Source organism: Parus major, chromosome Z (assembly GCF_001522545.3).
Source record: "Parus major isolate Abel chromosome Z, Parus_major1.1, whole genome shotgun sequence".
NCBI lineage: Eukaryota > Metazoa > Chordata > Aves > Passeriformes > Paridae > Parus > Parus major.
The window spans coordinates 11,093,934-11,110,646 of NC_031799.1; the positions used below are offsets into that span (position 1 = coordinate 11,093,934).

The 16,713-nt window shown below is 35.9% G+C and overlaps 1 long non-coding RNA gene across 1 annotated transcript; it reads right to left on the reverse strand.

The window, feature by feature from the left end:
- Positions 1–4,911: 4,911 nt before the first annotated feature.
- On the reverse strand, positions 4,912–15,583 carry LOC117245597. Its single transcript, XR_004500432.1, has 3 exons — positions 13,467–15,583; positions 12,794–12,855; positions 4,912–5,361 (listed from the first exon to the last, which is right to left on the reverse strand). It is a non-coding gene; the product is annotated as an uncharacterized LOC117245597 (long non-coding RNA).
- Positions 15,584–16,713: the final 1,130 nt, after the last annotated feature.

A 16,713-nucleotide genomic window follows, 5' to 3' on the forward strand; every position in this document is an offset into this window, starting at 1 on the left:
CCAAGGATCCGATTCACAGGCAGCTCATGGATTGTCCCTGCCTGCAAGAACTCTGCAATCAGACCAGAGTTCAGCAGCCATGCTGCAAAACAGCTGAAATACAGACCCTCTGCTCTTCTAAACTCAGTGAGAGACTTCTCTTTTCTTCCTCAGAGGATTATCTTTTGCAAATGCTGGGACAGGAATTTTACCTCAGAAAAGGGCAAACTATATGTTTTACTTACTTAAATTTCTGTACCCTTTCCTGAAACAAAATATTTTTTAAAAATAATTTCATAAAATTATTAAGAAAATTGTTTTCAAATTAGAGTTTTACCATAGAGAAAATTAATTTAATTACATATCCTTTAGGATCTCTTGGAGCAACTAAGTTTTTGAGTGCAGTGTTCCAGCAGACTTTTTTTGCTTTTGGTACTTTACATGGCAATCTTTTGCAGGTCGTTAGTATCTCTTCCAGATAGTTACTGCTTAATTAAAATTAACTAAAAAAAAGACTTCTGTACATTTTCAGTACTGATCAGAAAGACAAAGAGGAGAAGAAAGATATCTACACACATAAACCCACTTCTGACAATGACCATTTCTGACAACTTGAATTTTGTACCTTAATGTTCATACTAGGAGCACCTGAGAAACCTGAGCTCTTTCTGTCAAAATTCTGCAAGAGCTTGAGGGTGTTCACTGCAGAAAAACCAGATGTGTCATCTCTGTTCTGCTTTGTTCTACATCTACCTCAGTTGACTAATTTCCATCCTCTGTACCTTCCTTAGTAAACTAAGTGAAAACATACCAGGGTTTTTAAGGCTGAAGGGACCATTACATTAAGCCCAGTGATTTGTGTTTGACCAAGCATGTCTTCCACTTAATTAATTACATAATATAATTTTATATATATAAATAGTACTATTTTATTACATCCTCTAAGCTCTATGGGTGAACAAATATGTGTAAAAGCTATTTTAATTATGGAAAAAAATCTATCAAATTAAGAAAGGAAGAACTGAATAGAAATGCCTTGCTTGTGTCATCTCTCTTAACTCACTAACATTTTACTTGAAGTCCTACAAAGTTAAATGGTTTTTTGAACATAATTGCATACAGGATTTGGGTATTGAATAAAATTTATGGTCAACAAATATTAAAAAAATATTTTTATAATAATTTGAGTTCTTACAAACTGAATACCAGACAGTAATTTTTCAAATCTTTTCATCCTGTTCCACCAGGTTTTCCAATTGAATTAAGTTATTTTTTAAAATATTCAGTATATTGTCGATCCAGTATAAGTAAATAAAAAGTTTATTTTCATAACTTGTTACAGTCATATCTTAAATGGAAAAAAAGTCCCCTTTTTCTTTCAGAAGGTCTAAAGATCATTTGAACATTCAAATAAATCACCATGTATATGAAGACAGCCCTATTTCCAAGTTCTGCTTCTGAAACTCTCCCTTGTGGTTCACTTTATAGCAATTAATGTTCCATGCACTATTATCTCAGTGAGTTAGTTGCTGCTTATTTTCTCTTTATTAATCTCACTTGAAATACCTTGATATGTTGGAATAAAATGTTGGAATAGTCATACTTTAATAGGTGGTTTAGGATCACTTTAGTCTCTTCAAGTTTAATGAATACTGTTAAGTCTTTGGTTTGAAACTGATAAGATCCAGATCCTTCCATCCTTCATCTTGATATAGCCTAATAAAATTGTCTCAGCTTGGGAGAGAACTAGCAGAACAGGAAGTTCATTCAAAGTCTTTTCCTGCTCATCCTGTAACTTCAGAAGTTTTTAACTGCTTGTATTTCTGAAGAAACTCCTTTCAATCTTATGCCGTTTGCAAGAGAGAAACAGGAGAGAAGGAACAGAAAAAAAAACTGAGTTTAAAGGTATGTATGGCTTGTGTCTCCCTATTTTTTACCACAGGTAATGAGCAAGTTAATAGTTCAACAGGATAAAATGCATCAGTGTAAGCTTTTAATTTTTTGTTAGGCTACTTTAGTACCCTACTATAGGTGACAGTTTTAACTTGTGCTGTTTAAAATTAGTAGTTTCACATCAAGTTACACAATAATTTAGCAATCTCAGGCAGAGTACAACAGCAGCTATTAAATAAACTGATGTACATCTATTATAGAGTATATTACTATTAATGTAACTTATTAAATAGAAAAAAAAACAACCACAAGAAAAACTTTTGAAACAAATAAACAAAATCTGATAATCTTGAACTATTCCTCAAGTGTTAATTATCTCAAATTGATGAAAGAGACTGATGAAAGAGGATCGAAGAAACTCCAAGAAAAGCCATAAGCACTGTGGAAAAACTTGTAAATGACAGAAACAATCCCTTGGTCAGGTTCTGATTCCCAGCCATTCTCTCATTACCTCTGTCTCTAGGGGGTGTGTAGGTTCATTGCTTACCACCGAGGGGACAGGGGAAGAGAGAAAATTATGTGTATCATTCATCAAAAGCAAATATCAAACAACTAAGCAACACAGCAGACTCTTTGGCAATATCTATATATAGAGGCCAAGGCTTTTGTGTTAATATCATTGATTTCAGTGGAACTAGACCAGTCTGCACTAACTGAACTTTTGGTCTGATATGGCTTTTATAAAGATATCGAAGTAAAAAAAAATAAAGTTTCCACCAACCTGTTGTAGATTATCTTCCCTGCTCCCTGTGTAAGCAAGGAATACACATTTCTTTCCATGCTGTCTCTGTAACTGCTTTGTCAAGTGATCTGTAGAAGATTGTGACATAATCCTTGCATTCTGGAAAAACAATTTCACTCGAGCTAAATGAAAGACAGTTCCAGTAGGAAAACCAAACAATTAAATATTACCTCCAGTCAAGCTTCTGAGTGCTTTGTTAGCACTGCAGAGTGCCAGAGGTGTGTATTTTAAGAAATTGCTCACAGGATCTGTGTTCCCACCTGTAAAAGCCTTGTGGGCATTCCTGATCACTGCATTGTCTTCATATAGAATGAGATCTTCAGCATGAACTATTCAGAGTATTGTTTTCAGTGAATAATTATCAGGACCTGAGCCAACTCCTACCCTTTGCATCTGTGTCAGTTTCCCCTGAGAGTCAGATCCCTTATGCACTGAACATCTTTGAGTACTGAAACAAGCTTGTAAATCTAGCATGTGCAGCAGTTACTGGAAACATCACTGAGGTGGTTGTTTTCCTCAGTCAAGTGCTTGGAATACGTTATTTCACAATGAAATAAAATATTTTCATATTTACATATCTCTTTAATCATTATGTTTTCAATGATGTTACACATGGTGCTTCCTTTTGGTCCTCAAAGCTCTACACTATAGAAGTAAAAGTCTCCGAAAAGACCCTCTCTTCAGACCCCAATTCAGAAGTGAAAAATACATTGTAGAAGCAGCTGAATCACTTTATTTTGTAATACAGGTTAATGTAGCTTACTTGCATTCATTTTTCAGTGTTCTTGAAGCTCTTCTCACTCCTCTTTTCAATGCCTTCTTTGTCCTCTTTGAAATTCTGTGATTGCTCTCATATTGCCTGAAGTGCTTGGAAAAATCTCATTCTCCATGGAGAAGGCAGAGCAGTAGAAATAGAGCCATTTCTATTCTGGTTTGCAACTAGCTTTTAGGAGAGAAGAGACTGCCATTTCCATGCAAACCTCTATACACAGGCTGTGAAAGGATAGGGTAGCCACAATCACAGAAGAACACATGCTGTGGTGCCTCTTTGAAGCTGTGCAATTTTTGCCACTGTTCTCTTCATCCAGGTATACCTCTCTGCTTCAAGTCTGCAGGAAACATAACACTTAACCTCATAAAAGCATTCTATATTGTCTCTCTTATTTTGAAGTGAAAGGTTATAGTAGCAGCTCTCTAGTTTCAGGATCCACAGCTTTTATTCTGCTGGAAACCAGCCATCTCCCAGCATGCTGACAGCATTCTTTCCATCTAGACTCTTCAGAGTGTAATAATTTCTAAATTTTACATTAATTTCCAAATGCCAATCCATCTCTTAATACATATCTTTTACTCCTTCTGTTTACAATGAAAATGCTTATAAAGCTTCAGTAGGTATAATTATTTACATATTGCTAAGATGAGTATGTTATGCCAAAACAATCACTTATTAGAAAATAGTGTTTATGTTCAATAGGAAGAAAAAGAAGAAGCAAAGCAGGAAGGACCATAAGTGTAAAAGAAAAGAACACGACGGGGAGGAGAAAATACTTTGGTTATGAATGCAATACAAAAGCTGTAGAGTCTATAATTAAATTATTTTTCTATTAATTTCTCATCTATACAGTGCTTTCTCATATAAAGTTGCTTCATTTATTGTTGTAATCTCTTGTTTCAAACTTTTATCTGATTTTCAGTATCTTAACATTTCCTGCTACAAATGCTTATACCTATGGATGCCGGATATTTATATGACAGCAATTGCACCTGCTGTAAACTCAGAACAACCTCTGTCTTTTTCTCCACAGCTCTCACTTTATTCTTCACAATCTTGCTGCAGGAAACACATGCATTCCTATCTAAGAACCTGACTTTGCAGAAACTCTCCTGTGAGTGCAAAGTAGAATTAATCCAGTCTATCATGAATAAGTTAAAGTGCATGGGCTCAAATACATACATCGGTTTCCACTGAACCAGACCTTGCAGTATTGTGTTAATACTCAAAACATTATGTGGTACAGATATTTTTATTCTTTTCAAAATTTCAAATGCCCAAAGTTCACATGGCTTTTCTTCTGAAAATCTGACCCTAATATCAAATGTATATTACAAAGTTCTGTTTATCAAATTTCCACAACTAGATATGAAACTTTCAATTGGTAATGTTATTCTTGCAGGTATTTTTGTTCCGATGAATAGCTGGTTTTCAATTTTGCACTAAGGTATTTAAAAGAGACATGTTAAAATGCGAAAATTATTTTATTTATTAGGACTCATACAAACTAGCAGATTGAAACAACTAGCAGATTTTTCCTACTACTCCTAAAATAGTTCATTTTTACCTTCTATTACATAACCTACAGCTGCTTCAAGTATTTAAAGTCCATATTCCCCTGTTCAGTCTTAAAGTTAATAATGAAATCTTTACTATTCAAGGAATGCAGAACTGAACATAAAAATGTAACTTCTACATACTTACTAACACTTTATTAGCATGTATCAAGTATTGATACAGTTCCAAGGTAACACTAAGAGTTAATCTGTTAAAACATAGTTTCTGTATCATTCTACTGGAAAGAGCAGGAATGCAAAGTAGGCTCTTCCAGCCCCGTCCAGAAAAAGCCTGTAATTCTTCTTGGTATTTCCTCAAGCTGCCCAAGACAGGGGAAGCTCCTGCACCACTCTTTCCCCTGTAAAAAAAGAACACAGTTTTAGGCAGACACCTGAGGATTTGCTTCCATAAGAAAGGTACCTTGCCTTCATTACAATTGCTAGAAAGAAACAACTTCCAGTCATTTTTTGACTCTCAAGAAAGTCTTAAATTAGGTAGAAATTTAAAAGAAAATCAACTATGTATTTTAAATGAAATAGCAAAAAGAATAAAACATTTTTGAATAGTCCTTTTTAAAATCCTTCTTTTTCTCTAAAAGCATATGGGATTTTGCTCTGATAATAGAAAGAAAAAGATATAAAAATACATCATCTGGGAAAAAAAAATACTCAGAGAAGCTTGTAAATGTTCAGAGGAAATTTTGTCTACAAAATCTGAGTATTTATCTTAGATAAAATCATATAGAATAGCTTGTAAGTATAAAGCAGGGTCTTTAAATACTTTTCAATTTTCCTCTTAACAGGATTATCAGTCAAGACTACATTTTAACTTTCTCATCATTAACTCAGGTGACGAAACTGCCTTCCTCTCCCATCACAAATGGACAAACACCCAGGCTGGTTTGCAGTATGGCATTCCATCATCTGGAGATGGCAGCAGTACTGAAAGCAGAAATTTCACTGAAAAACTCTCCTGTGTACAGCACATTAAAGTATTGTCTTTGTGAAGGAGTGATGTGGGCGTGATAGGCTGCTTCCCATTTAGATAAAGGTTGACATACTTTAGCATTTTAAATTTATAAACATTTAGTTTACAAAATGTCAGGAGAGTGTGTGACACACATATATACGCTGATACTATAGCACACACGGCTGTGAAAAATAAAAAGCATCTGTACAAACAATATGTTATTTCTGTTGGTGCTCCCTGTGCATTGTGCTGTTTTCTAAGCAGTTTAACCATGAAAATCTGCAGGATGCACCTATGTACTCAAAACACAGAAGTGCTTCTCCACCCTGCTGTCATAATGTCATGGTATGCAGAGAGAATGCATCAGGCAAAGAACAACCTTCCTCAAGAGTACCTGCATTTTCCCAGCTAAGAAACAAGGAGGAACATAAAGCTGACACTTCTAAAGTGCAAACTTGAGAAAGGGGAGAGGTTTCACATCCAAACACTGCTGTAGAGAGAAAAACTGAGTAGAGTATTTGCGGTGAATACTTTAGTCTCCAGAATAAACTCTTTGCTCTTTCCCTGAATTTTCTTTACCACCATGTAGATCCCATTTAAATAAATGGAAAATTGTATTTTCAATTAAAAAAAAAAAGAGAGAAGCTAGAGACAATAGGTCATGCTGCCTACTGCATATGTCAGTAATGTCAGATGTATCTGTAGATGTATTTGTAGATACTGTAATATACTTATATAGAGATATATGCAGACATACTGCTACAGTACAGATATAAGCAAAGGCAACATTTGGTGTTAAAAGGATGACTCTGATGTTCAGAAAATCCTCTAAACAAGACCCTGAAAATGAGCATTATTCCAGTTTTGTGGATGTCTCATTGTTCTAAATGTGTCCTAGTGGTAATCCTAAAAGCATATTTCTAACACAGAAACTTGTAAGTCAGACTAATTTCCTGAATCCTTTCCAGAAGGGTGCAAACACACGTTCTAATGAACAATTCTCAGCATACCTAGAGAACAGAGAATTCTTTATTCCAGTGACCCAGTAGTTTTCCCAGTTTAATTGTCAGAAGATATTAGAATCCATTAGGGAAATCAGACCAATAAATCTGAATCATTCGTTGTTACAGAAAATTTCTGTCTTGTCTATCTAAATCTGATGGAACTGAAGTGGTTTGTGACTGTAACACAAGCTTAGAACAATTTCCTGGGAATTAGGAAATGTGAATCTGTACTTTCTACAGAATGCCATTTTAGTGAGCAATTCTATGTCTTTAACCCCAAAATACTCCCTGCCTACAGCTGCTTGGAAAACCTTCTGTTAAGGAAACATCTACAATTTCTCTCTAAAGACCTTCATATTGCATCATTATGTGGTTTCCTTTCCAGACTTTCAAATTTTGCTCTACAAACTTGGGTATCTTGAATAATATTACCTTCAGAATCCTTTTCAAGAAGTTCCTTGCTTTTACCACTTGTCACTTGTCAAAAATATGCCTCACAAGTTTCTGTCTGTGCTTGATTTTCAGATTTAACAATCAATTATATAATAGTATTGTCATTTTCTAAAATGTGGACTGTGCTTAACAGGACTATATGGAACTCTCAATGACCTCAGATGCAAGCAGCCACTTGAAATCTTAAGAGTGTTGGTTTTCCTGTTTCAGCCTTTTTTAAACTTTTACTCAGCGTTTTTCAAACACAGTTAGACAATGTTTAAAAAAGGAGTTCCAGATAGCATGTGATTAAGATAGCAGGATTCATTTAGAAGCAAGTTCAGAAAACACTCCTGTTGTCCATTTTTAAAACATTATTTTTTCTAGTACTTCTCTTCCTCAGAAGTTTCATTTTGCTTTTGTAAGGTCAGCCCAAGGATTTTGAGGGAAACGTTAAGTTTTAGCAAATTTTAGGGGAAAAAATTCATTTTAGCAAATAAAGAAAATATTAATTAACTGAAATATGCTATTAGATATGTATCATGAACCTCTCATTTTGCACATGTACAATCCACTTCACCTTTCTCCTGTGCCTTCTCTTAATAATTGAGCATCAAATTAATCTCATTCAGCTGTGTCTGGCATCTGCTTCTCTCCATTGACAAGCTCTTTTCTTTCATACCTACTACAGCATTTTACAGCCCACTATTGTCCCTAAATTAATCTTAAATTAAGAACACACTAATACTTACTTTCTTTCTGAAAGACCCATATTAGTGTGCCTTACTAAGGCTATACTGAAGGAAAGTCCCATAAATAGAAACATAGCAAAGAAAACTCCTGTATTCCTGTGATTTTAATTTATTTTTTTTTAATATATAACAAACACTATCAAAACTTTTTCTTAGCATACAGAGTTTAAAATCTCTCCCTGAACAATTTTCACCAGGTGATGCTCATATTTAAGGACCTTATTCAGGTCTGTAATAATTCTCAATTTATCTGGCTTTATCATAAAGATATCAGCAATCCAGCAGCATATTTTTAGTAACAATCTACCATAGCAAACACAAAGGCATTTCTATTTCTTCCTGCCACTTATAATATATTAATCAAATAATATAATAACCTTATTTATGCTATGTAAAAATCCAGTAATTCATATTACTTTTATATTCTATTGCAATACTTGGGAGTAGGAGACACCATCTGTAATGCATCTTGATTTATATAAGTCATCCAGTCATTAAAGCTTTTTTTTTGTATCATGTACAAGGTAATTAGCAGCTTCTAGATGTGATGGTAAATACTGGGGTAATACTTTTTACTTCATCTTATTGCCCCAACCTTTCCACTCAAAAGTGAAGAATTTCTCCACAGAAGTCAAGACAACTGAAACCATCTACTTCAGTTTCAGCTAGTTTATTTCTGAAGTCACTAATTTTTCTTCAGACAAACGTTTTATCTCTGACAAGAAACCCAGATGAGACTTCATTGCTGTTGTCTTTTTCCTTAGTTCTTGGAATACCCTGAAGAAAAGCTGGTGGGTTTATGCATTTATTCCTTTTATTAAAAAATATAATAAAAAAAACCACACAAAACTGTCCTTTTGCCTGACACTTCTGATTGTGATGTTTTAATGAAAGCATCCCTGTAGCTAATCATTTTTCTTTCATTTTCTGCTTTAATTTGTGAAACTGAATTTTTATTATCTTTGCAAGTACTTGCTATTTCCGAATTCATTTCCATCTTTCCTATGTATTGTATTTTTACATTAATACCTAAGTCTTGTGGGAAAATTCACTCAAAATTATTTACCAGATTTCAGCATTTCAGAAAAGCAGTTTTCAATTCATCCTGGGGAATAGATTTGATCTTTGATCCCTGTGGATTGTGTCAGGCGACCTTACATACATTTCCTAGGAATTCATGGACTGGACTTGTAGTGGCATGCTGCAATGTCCTTAGACTGCCCTGACTATCCTGCAGTTACCTGCTGGAGAACTGCTTGCCAGGATCCACTCTCTTGAATAGGATTGCTCTTGGGATGCCATAATAGATATTTAAGAAAGTGCATTAAACCTAGACTCTAGTTAGAGCAGTGCTAAACCAGTCAATCTCTCTGACAGCTGAAACAACAACAGGGAATTGTGGTGGCTTGGCAGTAAGGATCCCTCCACCTACATCCTTGGACTCCTTGGTGTCAGTTCCCCATGTTAAAAATTCAGGTGGTTTTAAACTGTCAGAAGTTCAAGTTCAGCTCCTTGCTTATTATCTCATACAGCTTATCATTGAATTTGGAAGGAAGATGAATCTTTATAGTCTTTGTAAACACAATACTAGCCTTGAATTTCCTGAACTTGGTATTTGTCCATGTATCTGAAGATGCCCAAATCAAATATAATATCTCCATACCATAGCCTGGGAACTTTCCCAGAGATCTATACCTAGGGAGAGTCCAGACAAGCATTAATCACATATCAAATGAGGCTATGCTACTTCGTACCAGCACTATAGCTCCTCAGAGATGCTGGTTAAAAGTACCTGTTTTGTGAAGGCAAGGCATAGGCTTTTACACAGCTCCCTGAAAGACCTGGGCTGTGGATGTGAAGCAGTGGTGAGAACAAGATGGTCTTGGACCTCTAGTAACCCACAAGACCTCCAGAATTACTTTTTCAGGACTTTATTAGGCAAAGAGTCAAATTTGCTGAGTGAATGAATATTAATCATGAGAAGAGCAATAGAAGATATGTATAGGATTATGGATAGATTGAATATTGAAAAGATAGGACTCATTGAATATGATTATGAACAGAAAACATGTATTAGATTCTTGTCTTCATCTAGCTTTCTTTAGCCAAGGACTCATTTAACTCCCTTCAGAAGGGTGAACTTAGGACCTCAATTAGAAATTCTCACATTATAAATGTCATCCCTAAGTGACAAGCTCATGTAGGAAATTATTGGCAGATACAAGCATAGCCATACAAATCAGGGTCAGTTCTTTCCTTGAATACCCACACATCTTTTCTTTGTGATCTGCCTAGCTGTCAGAATGGTGAGTGAGAAACTGACTTACCTCCTTCCTCTGCACTGCCAGCTCCTGTGGTGTTATTATAATGTCAAAAAATGCTGCATCAACTAAAACTTTGTAGATTGTCTCCACTATAGTGTAACTGAATCAGAGGTTTATCAATGTCTGCAAAGCTTAGTCTACAAGCCAAGTGCATATATCTTTATTGGGATTTCAACAGAATAGTATCTTGCCTGAATTTAAACACAGGCCCTTACAACAAAAGAGGAAGGGAGAGGGTGAAGTTAAATATCTTGTATCTAGCGCATGCCGAATGTTGAAAAATGCATAAATGTAACAATAAGTGATAATCTAATATTTGTGAACTATTTCCAAATATAGAAAAATTAGTTATTCTTTGGAATACCCCTATCCACATAAAGCAGCTGAGAATGCCAAGAAGTTTCCTACACTGTATTAGTAAGCTGTGTTTTCTAACAGCATAATAGTAAATTCTGTTTCTTGTATCCCTTCCATAAGCTCTCAACCTACAGTATACTATGTAAATGTGGACTGCCTTTTTACAGTGTGACTTTTGAACAAAAAAAAATTAATAGGAATGGACTAGAGGAATGATCCTATCCAAGCAGGCTGTCATTATTTTATGAGCTTCTCCTACCCCTAACATAAATGCCACTCTTTAAAGAAACAGTGACACAATATAAAGTGTATTTTAATCACCACTTAAGGTGATTAAAACAGCTTAAGTTCCAAATAAGGAAGAATAAACCACTCAAAAACAAAAACCGAAGTGCTTTTGCTACCATGTAACAAAAAAGTGTAATTAGCACCGAAATAGGACACTCTCATTTTGACAGATAAATGGAGAACATGGAACTCCTGGAATGCTTCTCCCACTGGAATGCATGACAAAGGCAGAATCTTTTAAAGTAGTTACACAGAAATGCAAAGATAATTTGAGATAATTTAAAATTATTTGATAATAATTTTAAAATGTTTAAATTTATCATAAAACAAATTTGAAACTGTTTTTGTCTTCAATGCAGATATATTCTTTGAAAGCAATTTCTTTTGTACTTTCCTCTGTGGTTTTCATATGTGCATGGACACCTTTGATTTCTACAATTTTACCTCAGTAAGTGTTTAAGAAGAGTAAAGGTTCACCTCTGAAAATGGCTGAGTACATCTCAGAGACATCTACAGAAAAATGACATCTTGACAGAGACCATAACCTAGTCCAAGCCTTAAAGAAATGATGATGCCGGTTTAAAACTCTGATTTCAAATTCAGTGTTAATGTATATTGCATCTTCAATTTATATCCTCTGCTCAGAGTTTCTCAGAGACTTTATTGCAGAGGCACTCTCCTTTTCAGGTGGTGGTCCAGTATGCCTCACATCACCCCAAGCAAGTGCACCATGCACTTAGCCACAATTTCTTTTGATCTTTGGATTTAATCACATTTAATTTAATATTTGCAGGTTCCAATTAGGTATTAGAAATATTTTTTTAACTGAAAGAGAGGTTAGGCATTGGAATAAGTTGCCCAGGAAGGTGGTTTTGGAAATGTTCAAAAGGCATCTGGATGTGGCACTTTGGGATATGGCTTCGGGGTGATTGTGGTAGTGCTGTTGGACTTCATGATCTTGAAGGTCTTTTCCAACCTGGATGATTCTGTGGTTCTGTGATACTTGAAAATGTTAATAATTTGGTTTTTTCAAATTTTTTTATATTCAAGCTCTGTAAGAGGCTCCTATAAAGCATCCGTTTCTACTTGCGCAAGTCAGTAGACTTTCTTATAAACTGACTTAAAGACACTACCCAAGAGCTTCAGGGGATGTAAAGAGACCTGGAAAAACTCCAGCTCTAGCTCTTAGAAAACTGAATTTGTGTGTACAAGGCATGTGGAATGTCATATGTATGTATCCCTAGAATGAAGATCAATGAGTGACAATTTGTGAGAGAAATTTATCTTGAATCTGCAAAGTAAATTGTGAAAGCCCAAGCTACAGAAGTTTGGCAGGCACTGCTCTCATATGTAACCCTATTTCATCATACCAGAATACAGTGCAAACCACAGGCTCCAATTTACCACCCTGAAAACACAAACACACAAAATGACTTTACAAAACCACATCCTGATTCCTGACCAGTTGTGTATAAATTCTCAATCCTGCTCAGCTGGGTCATAACAAAAAAATCATGCACCAGTGTATGCAAACATGAAGCTGCAGGAGAGGGGAGGAACAAGGCAGAGAAAAGGAAAAGGTAATGCAATACCAAGTAAGATCTGGGAACAAGAAGGATTATGAACATAAAACCAATATAATAGTTTCAAAATATTACACATACCATGAAGTTCTTCCGCAGCACTTTGTGGTCTGCTCAAACATTTTGCCTTCCTTGGAATGTCTCTGTTGTTATGAAATAAAAGGCCTCTATTAAATTCTGTGAAAAAGCTGCTGCTCTAAATGGCTGTATTTGGCATTATTTGCGAATACAAATGGTAAATATTTTTAGAATGGGAGGTGATCATCACATACATAATTTCAGTTTTCATTCTCTTTGTCCCACATGAGAGGATGATTCACTATAATAGTTATAAACTACCTCAACATATGCAATAATCTGATAGTTTATGTAATTCTCAAATAGACAAAAAGCAAAAAGCAATGTTATTCTCACAGTTTATTACTATAATCCATGTAAATAACTCCTCATCATATACAGATCTCAAATACAATGGTAAATTGACACTGTCTTTTGTGTTATAAGTCACTAACATCATTCCATATAAATATCACAGTTTAGGATACACAGCACACTTAGACTAATATGCTTAAAATTAGCAAACTGAATCTCTGAGGCTCTTGAGCTTTACCAGTCTGCCTCTGTTCAACTTGTCAAAATATTTCACTCCTAAATATATTGTACCATATAGCCCGGCAGATATTACAGAAACAAATCAAGCAAATGTATCTACACAAGCAAAGCATAGAAGTCTGTTATCACAGAAGCTTGTTACCTTTCCAACTGTAGAACACCAAAATTATACAGTGAAGCTCATGGTAGATTTTTTTCAGAATCAAAGAGAGGAAGAGCAGCACAATTTGCATCATGTCTAATTTTTGCAGCCTCTTTCTCACTGCTGGTGTAGACTTTCTGCTGTTTATGAAAAGTCCAATATTTGCATCTTTATGAATGAAGATGAAAGAAAAATTACTGAGATGGTGTCTGAGGAGGAGTGGAATAGAGAATAAGTGTTCTGCACCCACAGAAGAGTACTTTGGAAAACAGTCTGCTGTTGTTCAAAATAGTAGATTTAACTTATAGTTATAGTGATTAGAGTTGGCAATGATGCAGCTCTAACAAAGGGAAGAACACTGAAAGGGTGCTAGTTTCTGGCTTAGATATATCAGAAGAAATGAAAAAACAATACCGATTTTGCATATATGCTCGCATAAATATAACATGTTGGATAGCAGGAACTGAAAAGTGTATATGATTGATTTTGGATCTTTTGTTCACTTGACTGCACATCTTACCTGCAAGAATTATGTTGTAAACACACCCAGAAGTCCTGTTTCCACCTCTTTAGTTTATAGCCTGGAATTTACCAGATGTTATGCTGTATTTGCTGGTGCATTGTGAACCAACCTACTTATTAACTGAAAAAGCTAGTAAGATAAATAGATAATTTTTCAGCAACAAATCATAAAGTGCATGTTTTAGTTTCCCATACAGTGTGCCTATTAATTTATTAAACTTTATATATAAACTTATTACATTAAATTAACTGGTATTTCTGCTCTATGGCAAAAAGTATAAACACAAAGCATCTCAACCAATCCCCCAAACAAGATTGTATTCCTTCTAAAAAATCACAATACTTCATAATACAAATTATTTTCCAGAAGAATAATTGATACTGAGATGTTACAGTATTCTTTTCATAGTTAAGACTGACATCAGGTTTGTCTTACCCTACTTTGGTTTAGTATTACTGCAGTCTGCACTGGTATTCCTCTGCCTAAAAATTACAAGATATACACTGAATATAAAGTAGGCTCCACCTTCAAACTTGGAAAGAGAGTTGTCCTACTTTTTTAATGCAGAAAATTATTTGGCTAAAACATTTTTAGTTTGTTTCTCATGTTTTTGGCCCGAGATGAAAGATAACTTTTTACTGCTCCATCATTTACTTCCTGTAAATTTTGTTTCTTTGTAGTCGTATGTGACAGCTACATTTAAAAAAAACAAATTCTATGAAGAAATTTTACTGTTCAGAAAATATTGACTCAGTTCTCTTTCTATCAGTATCAACAATTATATTGCCAATGATTTGAGAAGAAGTAATGTTTGGTGTGATTACACAGGTATGGCACCTCTTCATATTTCTTCAGCAATTTTCATTTGAGGCAAATTTTTCAACCGTCATTAAGGAACTTCAACATAGAACTCCACCTAATCTTGTCTGATTAGAAAGCTAATGCTCTGTTCATTAGAGCTGAGATTATTGTCTTCAAGATGTCAGCATACAAGTGTCTCAAGATAGTTTCTCCTTTCAATTTTCAAGGTGAAGCTCTTTTTACTCTCTGCATTATTAAGCACAATAAAAAAAAAACAACTTACTAACTGCCTCTAAATTTTCATGAAGCTGATAAATAGAATGATTTTATTCTTGGTAAGTATATTCATGGAACCATAGGTTCAGCTATAAATCTTCAGAAACAATATTATTTGCTTATTTGCACTGACAGATTTTGATGCATGTAAGTATAAACAAAAAGGTAATCCATTTCTCAACATTATTTCACAGAATCATGGAATATATTCCCTCAGTTGGAAGGGATCCACCAGGATCATTGAGTCCAGCTCCTGGCTCTGCACTGGACACCTCAAGATTCACACCGTGTGCCACAGAGCATTGTCCATAACTGCTTCTGTGACCGCTTCCCTGGGGAGCCTGTTCCAGTACCCACCCTTTCTCTGGGTGTAAAAGTGTACTACCTCTTTCTATTCTCCAACCTAAATCTCCCCAACACAACTTCATGCTGCTCCATCGGGTCCTGTCAGTGTCACCCTGGAGCAGAGATCAGTGCCTGCCCTTTTGCTTCCCCTCACAAGGAAGCTGTACCTGCAGTGAGATCTCCCCTCAGTCTCCTCTCCTCCAGGCTGAGCAGACCAAACGATCTCAGCCACTCCTCACACAGACTCCCCCTCCAGACCCTTCATCATCCTCATGCCCCTCCTTTGGACACTCTGACAGGTTCTTGACTTTTTTTATGTTGTGGCACCCCAAACTGCCCCCAGCACTCGAGGTGAGGCTGCCCCAGCCCAGAGCAGAGCAGGACAATCCCCTCCCTTTCCTGGCTGGTGATTCTGTCCCTGATGCCCCCGGGGCAGGCTTGGCCCTCCTGGCTGCCAGGGCACTGCTGGCTCCTGTTCAACTTGCCATTGACCAGGAGTCCCACGCACCTTCCCACAGTGCTGTTCCTCAGCCTCTTCTTCCCCAGTCTATACACACAACAAGAGTCACCAGGTGCAAGAATCTTTCACTTGTTCTTGTTAAACTTCACATGGTTTGTGGATGCTCAGCCCACTCGTTTCCTGAGGATTTTCACATGTTCTTTCTTCCTTTCAGAAAGTCAGAATCTCTTCCTATCTTTGTTTTATTGGCAAACTTGCTCCATATCCCTTCCAGTCCTGTGTCTGAGTTTGGAAAGATGCTGAGGAGCAGAGGGCTGAGGATGGAGCCCTGTGGAACCCACCAGTGACAGCTCACCAGCTTGATGTCACCCCAGTCACTGTAACCCTTTGTGTCACACCCATGAGCCAGTTGCTCACTCATGGAATGATGTATTTGTCAATCGCCCAGCTGTGAGCTGAACATTTTGTCCAGGAGGATACCATGAGAGACAGCATAGAAAACTTTGCTGAAACCCAGAAAAATTCAACCAGCTAGCTTCCTTTGATCAACTAGGTGAGTTATTTCAAAGGACTATGTGTTTAGAAGATAGCAGCTTGCTGTAAAAAATTTTGAATACCATTTTCTTAGCTTACAGAATGAAGTGCACATTGCAAAATGTACTAGAATTTATATTAAAATTATATCAACTTCCAACTCCCTAACTTGTTATTGTTAGAACAGCTGACACTCAAATTATGTGATGATATAGAATATTCCACTTGAAGAAGAAAAACACACAACTCTTGTGTTGATTTAAATAAAAATCCATAATCATAATCAACAAGTGCATTTGTGCTCTAAA